At 46.7% G+C, this 10,805-nt stretch overlaps 1 long non-coding RNA gene across 1 annotated transcript; it reads left to right on the top strand.

The window, feature by feature from the left end:
- The first annotated feature begins 4,399 nt into the window (after positions 1-4,399).
- On the top strand, positions 4,400-8,213 carry LOC108519828 (uncharacterized). Its single transcript, XR_001882737.1, has 3 exons — positions 4,400-4,688; positions 5,317-5,426; positions 8,072-8,213. It is a non-coding gene; the product is annotated as an uncharacterized LOC108519828 (long non-coding RNA).
- Positions 8,214-10,805: the final 2,592 nt, after the last annotated feature.

Below are 10,805 nucleotides of genomic sequence, written 5' to 3'. Positions count from 1 at the left end.
TGGTTTTGTGTCGGTGGTTGGCAGTGCTAATCTGTCACCAGGGTACTCCACTGCCCGGCTCGATACCCTCTTCGTCACTGTTGTGGGGAGAGGGACAGGAGGCCCCAGGATGGGGGAAATGTCACTGTGAGGACAATTACAACATTTGGGACTCTTTTACAGAAAAGGCAGGGGGAGAGGAAAAGCCATCTGTGTCTGTTGCAGATTCTGATTTCCTATCCCACTGATTTTGGGCACTCAGAGGTCTTGCATCATTCATTCTTTGGGTCAGTGTAGTAGTCGATGGGACTTTTCTGCAGAAGTCGTCGGAGCGTGGCTCTGTCCGTGGTGCTGAATGGCTTTGGTGCTGTCTGTGGTCCTTCCGCTCTAAAGGGTGCAGAATCACAGCATGTGTGTGCTGAAGAGGACCTTAGACCATCTGGTCCGGTTATATGTCAGCCTCTTTGGGAAGTCACAAACCTTTTAGGATGCAAACATTCTCATGGGCTTTTTACCAAGAAAAATACTTAAAACTTAAAATTTTGCTCATAAATACCAAAATTAGCCTGCTATTTCATGGGGTTCATGGATTCCTGGTTAGGAATCTCAGGTATAATTTAATCTCCTTCTTTTACAGATGGAGAGTCTGAGCCTCAGGGAGGGGGGTTATTTGTCAAAATCTTGAGAGCAATAGGTGGAATTTGGGTAGGGGGGAAGGGGTGAAGATACCAAAGGATGAGGTGTAGTTTAAGAAGGAAGGAATTGAGAGTCAGGAAGACATGGGTTTGAATTAGCTCCACAACTAGTACTTAACAGTTGTGTGGCTTGGGGCAAGTTGATACACTCAAAAATCCAGTTTTTGACTGTGATAATAATATCTAGCTTGTAGGATTGCAATAAGGATTAGTGTTAATAGGAGTAGCATGCTATGATGGGAACTGCAATGTACACCCAGATCCCCCTTCATAATAGAAGGGTTTATTCCACCAGCTACTGGGAGTGTCACTGGCAGGAGGCCATCAGCTGTCAGTCCCCTACAGGAGTTGCCTCTGCTGAAGGGAGTTGCTTCATTCAAGGAAACACCTCTTCCTGTGGCAGCACGTATCCAATAACTGATTGATATGGCAATGTAAAGGCCTGCTCCAACTCTGGAAAACTCTGAGGTATCCCAGCTTCAGAACCATCTATAGGGATGGCTAAGGTCTCTGTTGAGCTTGTATCACATCTCTACTTCTTTTGCTCAGTCCCATTTCCTTCCCTCTTATCCACAGGTAATGCCACTAAGAGTATGCCCTAATAAGCACCTTACATGCTAGTCTCCATCTCCAAGTCCACCTCGCAGGAAATCCAATGTGTGCTATATGACTAGAGTAGTTCCTGCTGGTTAGAAGGCTCTGGGATATCTTCCTGGTGTTCTTGTTTTACATTGATTTGACTTAGAATCCAGGACTTCTGACTCCCAATCAAAGGTTTTCCCAGGAGAAAAAGCTTTTCCTTCCAGTCTTTCCATTGTCCTAGGTCTCTCCTCTCCATCTACTGGCTTAGTCCCTCTCAGAAGGAGATGATACTTGGGCTATCAGAATTTTTTCAGTCCAATACTCTGCCTCTAGGTAGAAGAATACTTCAAACTAACAAGGCAGAAATTCCTAGGCTACTTGACAAAGGGTCATTCAAGTAATCTCCCCCAACCCCAATTTCTGCTCCACCCTGGAGATGCCCCCTCCCCTTCAATATCCACTCAGTCCTCAAGAGATGCATGTACAGTAACAGCAATACTGCACACGCAATACTTGCAGCTAGGAAACTCACATATTCAACATTCATCCAATGATTGGTGAGCAATATTGTATTGCTCATTGGAGAGCAAGGCTCTGTGTTCTGGGGGAAATGGTATCTAGTCTTGTCTTAGGGGGCTCCAGGAATAGAAACCCTCACTTATTAAGTCAGTCACTCAACTAATACCTATGGACCCAGACCCTCTATTGTGCCCTAAGGAGATAATAGTAACCGAGAAAGATGTGATCTCTGCCCTAAAAAGATCACAGCCTAATGCCTCCCATTCTGGTAGGTTTTCCCCAGTGTTTTGTTCCCCCTCAGTTGTCAAGGAGATCTTCCTTCTACTAATCAAATCCCTCTGGCTTTGATTTAAATTCATCATATGGTTGTTTTCCCATTCAAGGTGGCTCTTATCTCACCTTTAAAATGGCTTCTACTTCCCTGGCCTTACATGTTTCTCAGCTTCTCCTTTTTTCAAACCAGAATCATTTTCTTAAGACAACTTTAGGTTGAATTAGATGGACAGTAAAGAGGCCAAGGTCAGAAGGCCATTCAGTCCATTGGTTCATTGGCATCACTTGGTGACCAGATGGTGCCTGCTCCTAATCTTTTCCATCCTCCAGGCCCAAACCTAGATGGTGGGCGAGACTGCCCAGCTCTGGTTAGAAGCATAATCTTATTTTATGAGGTCCTGCTATGCTTCATACCCCTCTGCAAAAAGTAATTTTACTTCCTATGTAAGATAGGAAAACAGAAGCACAATGCTGGGAAATGACTTGACCAAGGTCATACAACTCACCCGCAGTTGCAGTTCTGCCACTGAAATAAAAGCGACAGATTGACACATACAAACACGCAGACAGGAAAAGTGAGTGGCAGATAAGAGAGGCAAAGACAGGGATAGAAAGAAATATTGGTGGGGACAGGATGAGAGAGAGAGGAAATGAAAGAGAGAGAAAAAAAATTCAGCCTAAATGATGACTTCCTTGCTTTCCTGAGGCATTTATCTTTCATTTGACCTTAGAAGAGTCTATTTGTGTAGAGATTTTAAATTGAGAATTTTTTTTTCTTTTTAAAAAACATCCCTGTGCAGTTAGCACAGTTTTATATTAATTTCTATTCATGCCAGTGGCTTCAGTATTTATTCTCCTCCAAAATCACTGAGTTGGAAGGGACAGAGTGAAAGTCATTTGGCTTTTTGTGTTTGTTTGGATTCAGAGCCTGAGGCCCAAGGGGAAGGGTGGGGGCTGGGGTCAGCGCATTGGGCTGAAAACTGGGGAGATGGGGGATGGCCAACAGTGTTGTCAAGCATCTGACTTCTGTCCAAACCATACTGCATCTTGGGTTGTCAGCTCTGAAGTCCTTGGGGGTGGGGAGGGGGGTTGGACAGGCCAGAGCCATGAATCCCCTGGCTCCCCAGAGCCATGAATTAGCGATTCAGCATCCTGGAGTTGGTGCCCAAGCTGGATCTTGAAATTTATGGCAAATTGAAAGTCACTGTGGCCAAGAGGTTGAGTTTGGGTCTGGGCATCTATCTGATTGCCTGGGTATGTGTCCCAACTTCACCACTTACTGGTTTCATGGCCTTATACCAGTCCCTTTACCTCTCTGGGCCTCAGTTGTTCTCATCTGCAAAATGGGATTGATAAGAATCATGGCCTCCTAGGGCTGGTATGGGGATTAAGGAAGTCATTGCTCATGAAGAGCTTGGCATAGTGCCTGGCACTCAAGAAAATCTCTGTTAGTTGAATGAATATAGTTCTTGTACTTGCATGATAATTCTGCAAGAAGCATCATGGAGAGGTGACTCCACAGGACATAGGCTCTGGAAACAGATAGACCTAGGTTCAAATCTGTTGTAGATGCCTGAATTTGTATGCTGGCTTCACCACTTGCTAGCTGTGTAACCTTGGATCAGTCCGTTTACTTTTCTGTTTATTAAAAACAGAGATGATAATAATACCTACCTCACAGAGTTGCCAGAAAGACTAAACTAGAACACAGGGCTTAGCAAGGTGCCTGGCATAGTGTAAGCTTTCAATGAATGTTAGGAAATGAAAGTTAGTTAAAAACAAGCCACACCCCATGCATAAGAATTCACAAAACAGAGAAATGCAGTGGCAGGCTTTGCAAACAGAGGGAATAGCAGGTGCAAAGCCTCAGAGGCATGAACAGGCACAGCATGATGAGAAGACTGGAGTCAATAAGGCATGGCTGAAGCAAAGAGTGAGTGGTAGGAGCTGTACAGCAGATGTGGACAGGAGGAAAGCCATGCAGAGCCTTGAATGCAGTTTAGGGAGCTTTGACTTCTCTCTGAGAGCAATGGAGAGCCACTGAGTGTTTTAAGTAATGGAGGCACATAGTCATATTTGGTCAACCTGAGCTCTTAGTTCCTATGAGGGCCTTGGCAATCAGGGCCAGATGTTTCATTAAATGGATGGTAAAACTGAGACCCCATATGGAGAAGGGCTTTCCTGGTGCCTACGGTGAGGCTTCAGCAGGTCCAAGGTCAGAATCCTGGGCTTGGCCCAACCATCTCTCTTCTAGTATTCCTGGGCTTGGGTGAAGGCAGAAAAGACCCGGCATCCATGGGCCCCACTGGAGCAAGGAACTGAGTGCTGCACACAGAACAGCCAGAAAAATCCCCCTGGTAAACAACAAACAGCATTTAATTAACTTGCAAGTCTGGGTCAGCTGGGTTGTCTTGGCTGGGGTAGCTCAGCTCTGCCACCTCCTCCTCCCAGGACCAGCAGGCTACGCTAGGCATGTTCTTGTGGCAGTAGCTGAGGCGCAAACAGGCAAGCCCAACCACAGAAGTGCTTATCAAGCCCCTGCTTGATGCACCGCTGCTGTCATCTCATTGGCCAGAGCAAGTCCTATGGCTGAGCAATGTCCACTCAAGTCACAGTGGGAGGGCACTGCAAGGTAATACGGTAAAGAGTGGGAACGTACAATTGGGGCATGCTGGGGAGGAAGTAAGGCATTAGACTCATTGTCATAGCTATAATAGGTGCTCTTTAGAGGCTTCCCAGGCCTCCAAGCCCCCTTTCTGCCCTCAGACATCCATTTGTCACCCTAGCCATGGCCCCCAGGAAGGGGTGGGAAGAAAGGCCACCAGCATTTCCTGAGCACACACACAAAGCACCATGCTACGTGCTCTGCAAGCCCATGTTCCTGAATGCACATGTCTTCCCAGCCTCTCCTGCCATGCCTCTCTCCCCCTTGCCCACCCCTCGCTGGCTGCACTGCTAACACCAACACTCAAAGCTCCCCTGTGCTTCCCTCCTCAGGACCTTTGCTCATACTGTGCCCTCTGACTGACACGTTCCCCTCTGTCTTCACTCCCTCCAAGACAGACTCCTTCGCATCTCCTCTGAAATACCTTCCCTGGCCACCCTGTCTCGGTATCTGTTTATTCTCCACCACAGAAGCACTTGTTTGTTGTCTTCATAGCTCTCATCACTGTCTGCAGTGGTGCATTCATGTATTTAGTTGATTCATGTCTGTCCCTCTCAAGACTGTAAGTACCATAAAGGAGCATATCTCTCGGACCTTGTGCAGGGCCTTCCACACTGTAGACGTTTAGTAAATATTTTTCAGAAAGAAGGAAGAGAAAGAGAGGGAGTGAAGAAGGAAGAAAGGGAAGGAGGGAGGGAAGGAGAGATGATGAGGTAAGAATTCTTCACGCCCATTTTACAGAACAAAAGAGGTTCAAATGCATGAAGTCCCTTATCCATAGGCCCACAGTCACACCATTAGGAAGCTGCAATGTAAACAATGTAAACTCAAGCCTAAGAGACCCCTCTCTACTCTCCCCTCTATTCATCCCTCTAGACCACGAATTATAAAAAATGATCTTAACTATACAAAATATAGTCCACCAGCCAGGTGCGGTGGCTCTCGCCTGTAATCTCAACACTTTGGGAGGCCAAGGTGGACAGATCACAAGGTCAGGAGTTCGAGACCAGCCTGATCAACATGGTGAAATCCCGTCTCTACTAAAAATGCAAAAATTAACTGGGCATGGTGGTGCGTGCCTGTAATCTCAGCTACTCAGGAGGCTGAGGCAGGAGAATCATTTGAACCCAGGAGGCAGAGGTTGCAGCGAGCCAAGACCACGCCACTGCACTCCAGCCTGGATGACAGACCATCCCAAAAACAAAACAAAACAAAAAATATTTATATAGAAAGTCAATCAGGCCAGGCACAGTGGCTCATGCCTGTAATCCCAGCACTTTGGGAGGCCGAAGGAGACAGGAGTCCAGCAGTTTGAGAGCAGCCTGGGCAACATAGTGAGACCACATCTGTACAAAAAAAGTTGTTTTTATTAGTCAGGCATGGTGGCATGCACCTGTAGTACTAGCTACTCAGGATGCTGAGGTGGGAGGATTGCTTGAGCCGGGAAGGAAAAGGTTGCAATGAGCCTGCCTGCGTGACAGAGAGACTCTATCTAAGAACAAGAAAATAGAGTTAATCACATAACAAATGCTCATCTGCCCAGCACACAGCTTAAGCACTAGAACATTATGAGGAACTCTGAGGGCTCCTGACCTCCCTTCCTGGACCTCTTCCCTCCTTGCCTGCCTTCATAGAGGTGGCCATCACCTAAAATGGGCTGTTCCGCATTTTCTGTGACCCTCAGCATGCCCCAAGCTTATTCTCACCTCAGGGCCTTTGTTCATGCTGCCTGGTGTACCCTCCCTTCCCTTCCTCAAATCCTTCCCATCATTCAAGACCCAGCTCCAGTCCTACCTCCTCCATGACACCTTCTCTGCTTGATCCAGCCTGAGGTCATTTCTCCTGGGCAGTTCATTCTCATGTGCGCCTTGAGGCAAGTAAAAATTAGACTTGTTCAATGCTTGCCACCGGTAAGTTGAGGCTGATGTCGCTGCTTTAGTCTGAACTGTGATCTGCACAATCAATAGCTTGCTCAAATGTTCCATGTGGACATTTTGCAGCAAGCCTCAAATCAAATGCCCCATTAGCCCCCAAAGCCTGTTGCTCTCCCTGTTTTCTGGGCTCTTGGGGATCAGCCCCACTAGCCACCCTGCTACTAAGCCCAAAGCCTGACTCCTCAACGTACCCTCCCCACCAGTCAAGACACCATTCATCCCACTCATCCCAGCACTTCTGTCTCCTGCTTCCTCTCTACCACCATGTCCAATGCCCTAGTCCAGCTAGCATCCTGTCTCTCTTACACGACAAAAACTACCTCTCTGGTCTCCTCGCTTCCACTCTCACACTCTTACAATCCATTTTCCAGACATCAGCCAGACTCTTTTAAGAATACAAACATTATGTTAAATGAAATAAGCTAGAAACAGAAAATTAAACACGTGTTATCACTCATATGTGGAAGCTAAAAAATGCTAATCTCATAGAAGTAAAAAGTAGAGCACACGCTAGCAGAGGCTTGGAAGGATTAAAGGGGTGGGGATAGGGAGAGTTTTGCTGGAGGATACAAAATTACAGCTAGATACCAAGAATAAGTTCTGGTGTTCTATACCAGTATAGGATGACTAGAGTTAACAATAATGTATTAGTTTCAAATAACTGCAAGAAGGATATTGAATGTTCCCAACACAAAGAAATGATAAATATTTGAGATGACGGATATGCTAATTACTCTGATCTGATTGCTATACATTATATGTATCAAAACATCATTAATGCCCCATAAATATGCACAATTACTATGTGTCAATTAAAAAATTGTTTAAAGATTACAAACCAGATAATGTTGCACCTGGTTAAACCCCTATGCTGGCTTCCCAGTGCTCTTAGAAAGAAACCAAACTCCTTATCATGGCCTATGAGGTCCTGCATGGTCTGGGCTCTGCTCATCCTTTGGCCTTATTTATTGATTTATTTTTGTAGAGACAGGGTCTTGCTGTGTCGCCCAGGCTGGTCTCAAACTCCCGGTCTCAAGCAATCCTCCTGTCTCGGCCTCCCAAGTAGCTGGGAGTACAGGCGTGAGCCGCTACACCCAGCACATGGCCTCATCTTCTTCACCACTCCTCCTCCCTAACCTTGCCCTGCTCACATGTCCCGTGAACCCCCAACTCCCAAGCCCAGTTGACCTTGGCCACCTGTGTCCCCTGCCTGGGCCACTCTCTCTGGCTCTTTGCCTAATTACCTCCTACCACTTCCACCACTAGGTCTCCACTTAAAAGTTATCTTCTCAAGTCAATGCAAGTCAAACTCCCATTATTATGTGCTAAAAGCCCTAGGAGCCTCTTCTGTAAGGCACCTATCATTGTGGAAATCTAACACTTCTTTGTGTGATTCTTGGATTAATGTCTATCTTTTCCTCTAGAATGTGAGTCCGATGAGGGCAGGGACTGTGTGTCGTTCACTGCTATATCCTAAGATCTCCATCCAGCAGCCAGTAGCAGGCTCAAAACTATTTGTTAAATCAATGAATGAATAGAACTGCAGTAAATATGTGTGTAGAGGCACACCGCGTGAGGATCACAAGATTATGGAGGGGCAATTGGCAGGACTGGGGTACTGATTAGATGGGGAGGGGGAGCTGGCTCCCATTACCCTCAATGTTTGCTCAGTCTCCTGTGTGCAAACAATACCCCAACCATGATGACTGTGACCATGGCCCCCTACATCCATGGTCTCCAGCCAGGCTGCCGCCTTCTTGGTCCTGCTGTTTCCTCAGTCCCTGGTAATGCTGGCACCTCCAAGAGAGGGGACGGAAAGGGAGAGGAGAAAGGGGGAGGAGAGGGGAGAAGAGGATGAGAGGAAGAAGAAAAAGAAGATGAAGAAGAAAGAAAAGGAAGAATCTTCCATTCTCTCTGTTTTTAATTATTTTGAGATGGGGTCCCACTCTGGTGTCCAGACTGGAGTGCAGTGACACAATCTCGGCTCACTGCAACCTCCAACTCCCGGGCTCCCTCCTACCTCAGCATACTGAGTAGCTGGGAGTGCAGGCACGCACCACCATACCTGGCGAATTTTTGTATTTTCTGTAGAGACGGGGTTTCACTATGTCATCCATGCTGGTCTCAAACTCCTAGACTCAAGTGATCTGCCTGCCAGGGCCTCCATTCTCTCTTGAGCCCACTCCAGTCAGGCTTAATCCCCCCCCACCCCTCAAAAACTGCCTTGACCAAAGTCACTAATGACCTTTAGGCTGCTCGCTCAATGGTGAGTCCTCTGTTTTCATCTTACTGGCCCCTAAAGCAGTAATAGATACAATGGATCATGCTCTTCTTCTGGAAACACTTTCTCCACTTGCCTTTGCCTGGTGCTCCTCCTACCTCACCAGCAGCTGCTTCTCTGTACCCTTCCTTGTCTACCCCTTAACTTCCCACCTCTTCAGTCTGGGGCCCCAGGGTTCAGTCCTTGGTCCTCCTCTCCTCTTCATCTACTTTCACTGCTTTGGTAATCTTATCCAATCTATGACTTTAAATATTAATGTCAGGCTGGGTGTGGTGGCTCATACCTGTAATCCCAACACTTTGGGAGGCCGAGGTGGGTGGATCACTTGAGGTCAGGAGTTCAAGACCAGCTGCCCAATATGGTGAAACCGTGTCTCTACTAAAAATACAGCAAATTAGCTGAGCACAGTGGTGCGTGCTTGTAATCCCAGCTACTTGGAAGGCTGAGGCAGGCAAATCGCTTGAACCCGGGAGAAGGAGGTTGCAGTGAGCCGCGATTGTGCCACTGAACTCCAGCCTGTGTGACACAGCACAACTCTGTCTCAAGAAAAGTAAAAAATTAAAAAATACATTAATATCATCTGTGCCCTGATGTCCCCTAAGTCATAGCCCCACCCAGAACCCCTCCTCCAGACCTCTAGATCTGTCCTAGCAGATCTCAGCAACCCTTGACATCCCTAGGCTTGATGTTTCCCTCCAGTCTTCACCTCCATCTTCACATGGTGTTAGTGTCTTCACAGCATCTTCCCTCTGTGTATTTCTCTATGCCCAAATTTCCCTCTTCTTATAAGGACACCAGTCATTGGATTAGGACCCACCCTAATCCCGTCTGACCTCGTGTTAACTTCATTATATCTGCAAAAACCTGAGTTCCAAATAAGGTCACGTTCACAGGTTCTGGGTAAACACAAATTTTAGAGGGACACTATTTAACCAGTAGAGCATCCCATGCTACATCTCCCTGTGGAATGCCTCATAACATTTCAAACTTAAAATGCCCAAACCTGAACCCCTGAGTTTCCCCTTTCTTCCCCACTAATCTACTCTTCTTTACCCTTCTTTATCTCAGTAAATGACTCGTTCATCCTTCCAGTTATTCAGGCCCAAAACCTCAGAGTCAGCTTTGACACCTCTTTCTTTCACACCCCACGTTTAATCCAACAGGAAGCGCTGCTTGTTCTACCTGTAAAATGTGTCTAGAACCTGACTTCTTCTCACCACCTCCCTCACCACTGCCTTGCACCAAATCTCCATCATCTCTTACCTGGATTATTTGTAACGACCCCTTCACAGGGCCTCTAGCTTCCACCATAACACCCCTCAGACTGTGTACCACACACTGGCCACAGAGATCCACTTGAAATGCAAGTCATACCATGTCACTCCTCTGCTCAAGACCCTCCCATGTTGGTTCGTCAGATAAAATACAAGATGCCCAGTTAAATTTGAAGTTCAGATAAACAGCACATAATTTTTATTATAAGCATATCCCATGCGACACTGAGGACATACTTATATGAAAATATTTGCATGTGCTTTATCTGAAATTGAAATTTAACTGGGCATCCTTTTATGGATTTTGTTTTTTTCAGATGAGGTCTCCCATCATTGCCCAGGCTGGAGTGCAGTGGTGCAATCAAGGCTCACTGCAGCCTCAACTTCCCGGGCTCAGGTGATTCTCTCACCACAGCCTCCTGAGTAGCTGGGACTACAGGCACATGCCACCACATTCATATTTTTTGTAGAGGTGGGGTTTTGCCATGTTGCTAAAGCTGATCTCAAACTCCGGGGCTCAGGCAATCTGCCCACCTCAGCCTCCCAAAGTTCTGGGATTACAGGCATTAGCCACCTCGCCTAACCGCCATCCTGTATTTTTAT

Source organism: Rhinopithecus bieti, unplaced genomic scaffold (genome assembly GCF_001698545.2).
Source record: "Rhinopithecus bieti isolate Rb0 unplaced genomic scaffold, ASM169854v2 scaffold_38981, whole genome shotgun sequence".
NCBI lineage: Eukaryota > Metazoa > Chordata > Mammalia > Primates > Cercopithecidae > Rhinopithecus > Rhinopithecus bieti.
This window is presented reverse-complemented; position numbering and strand designations above follow the sequence as displayed.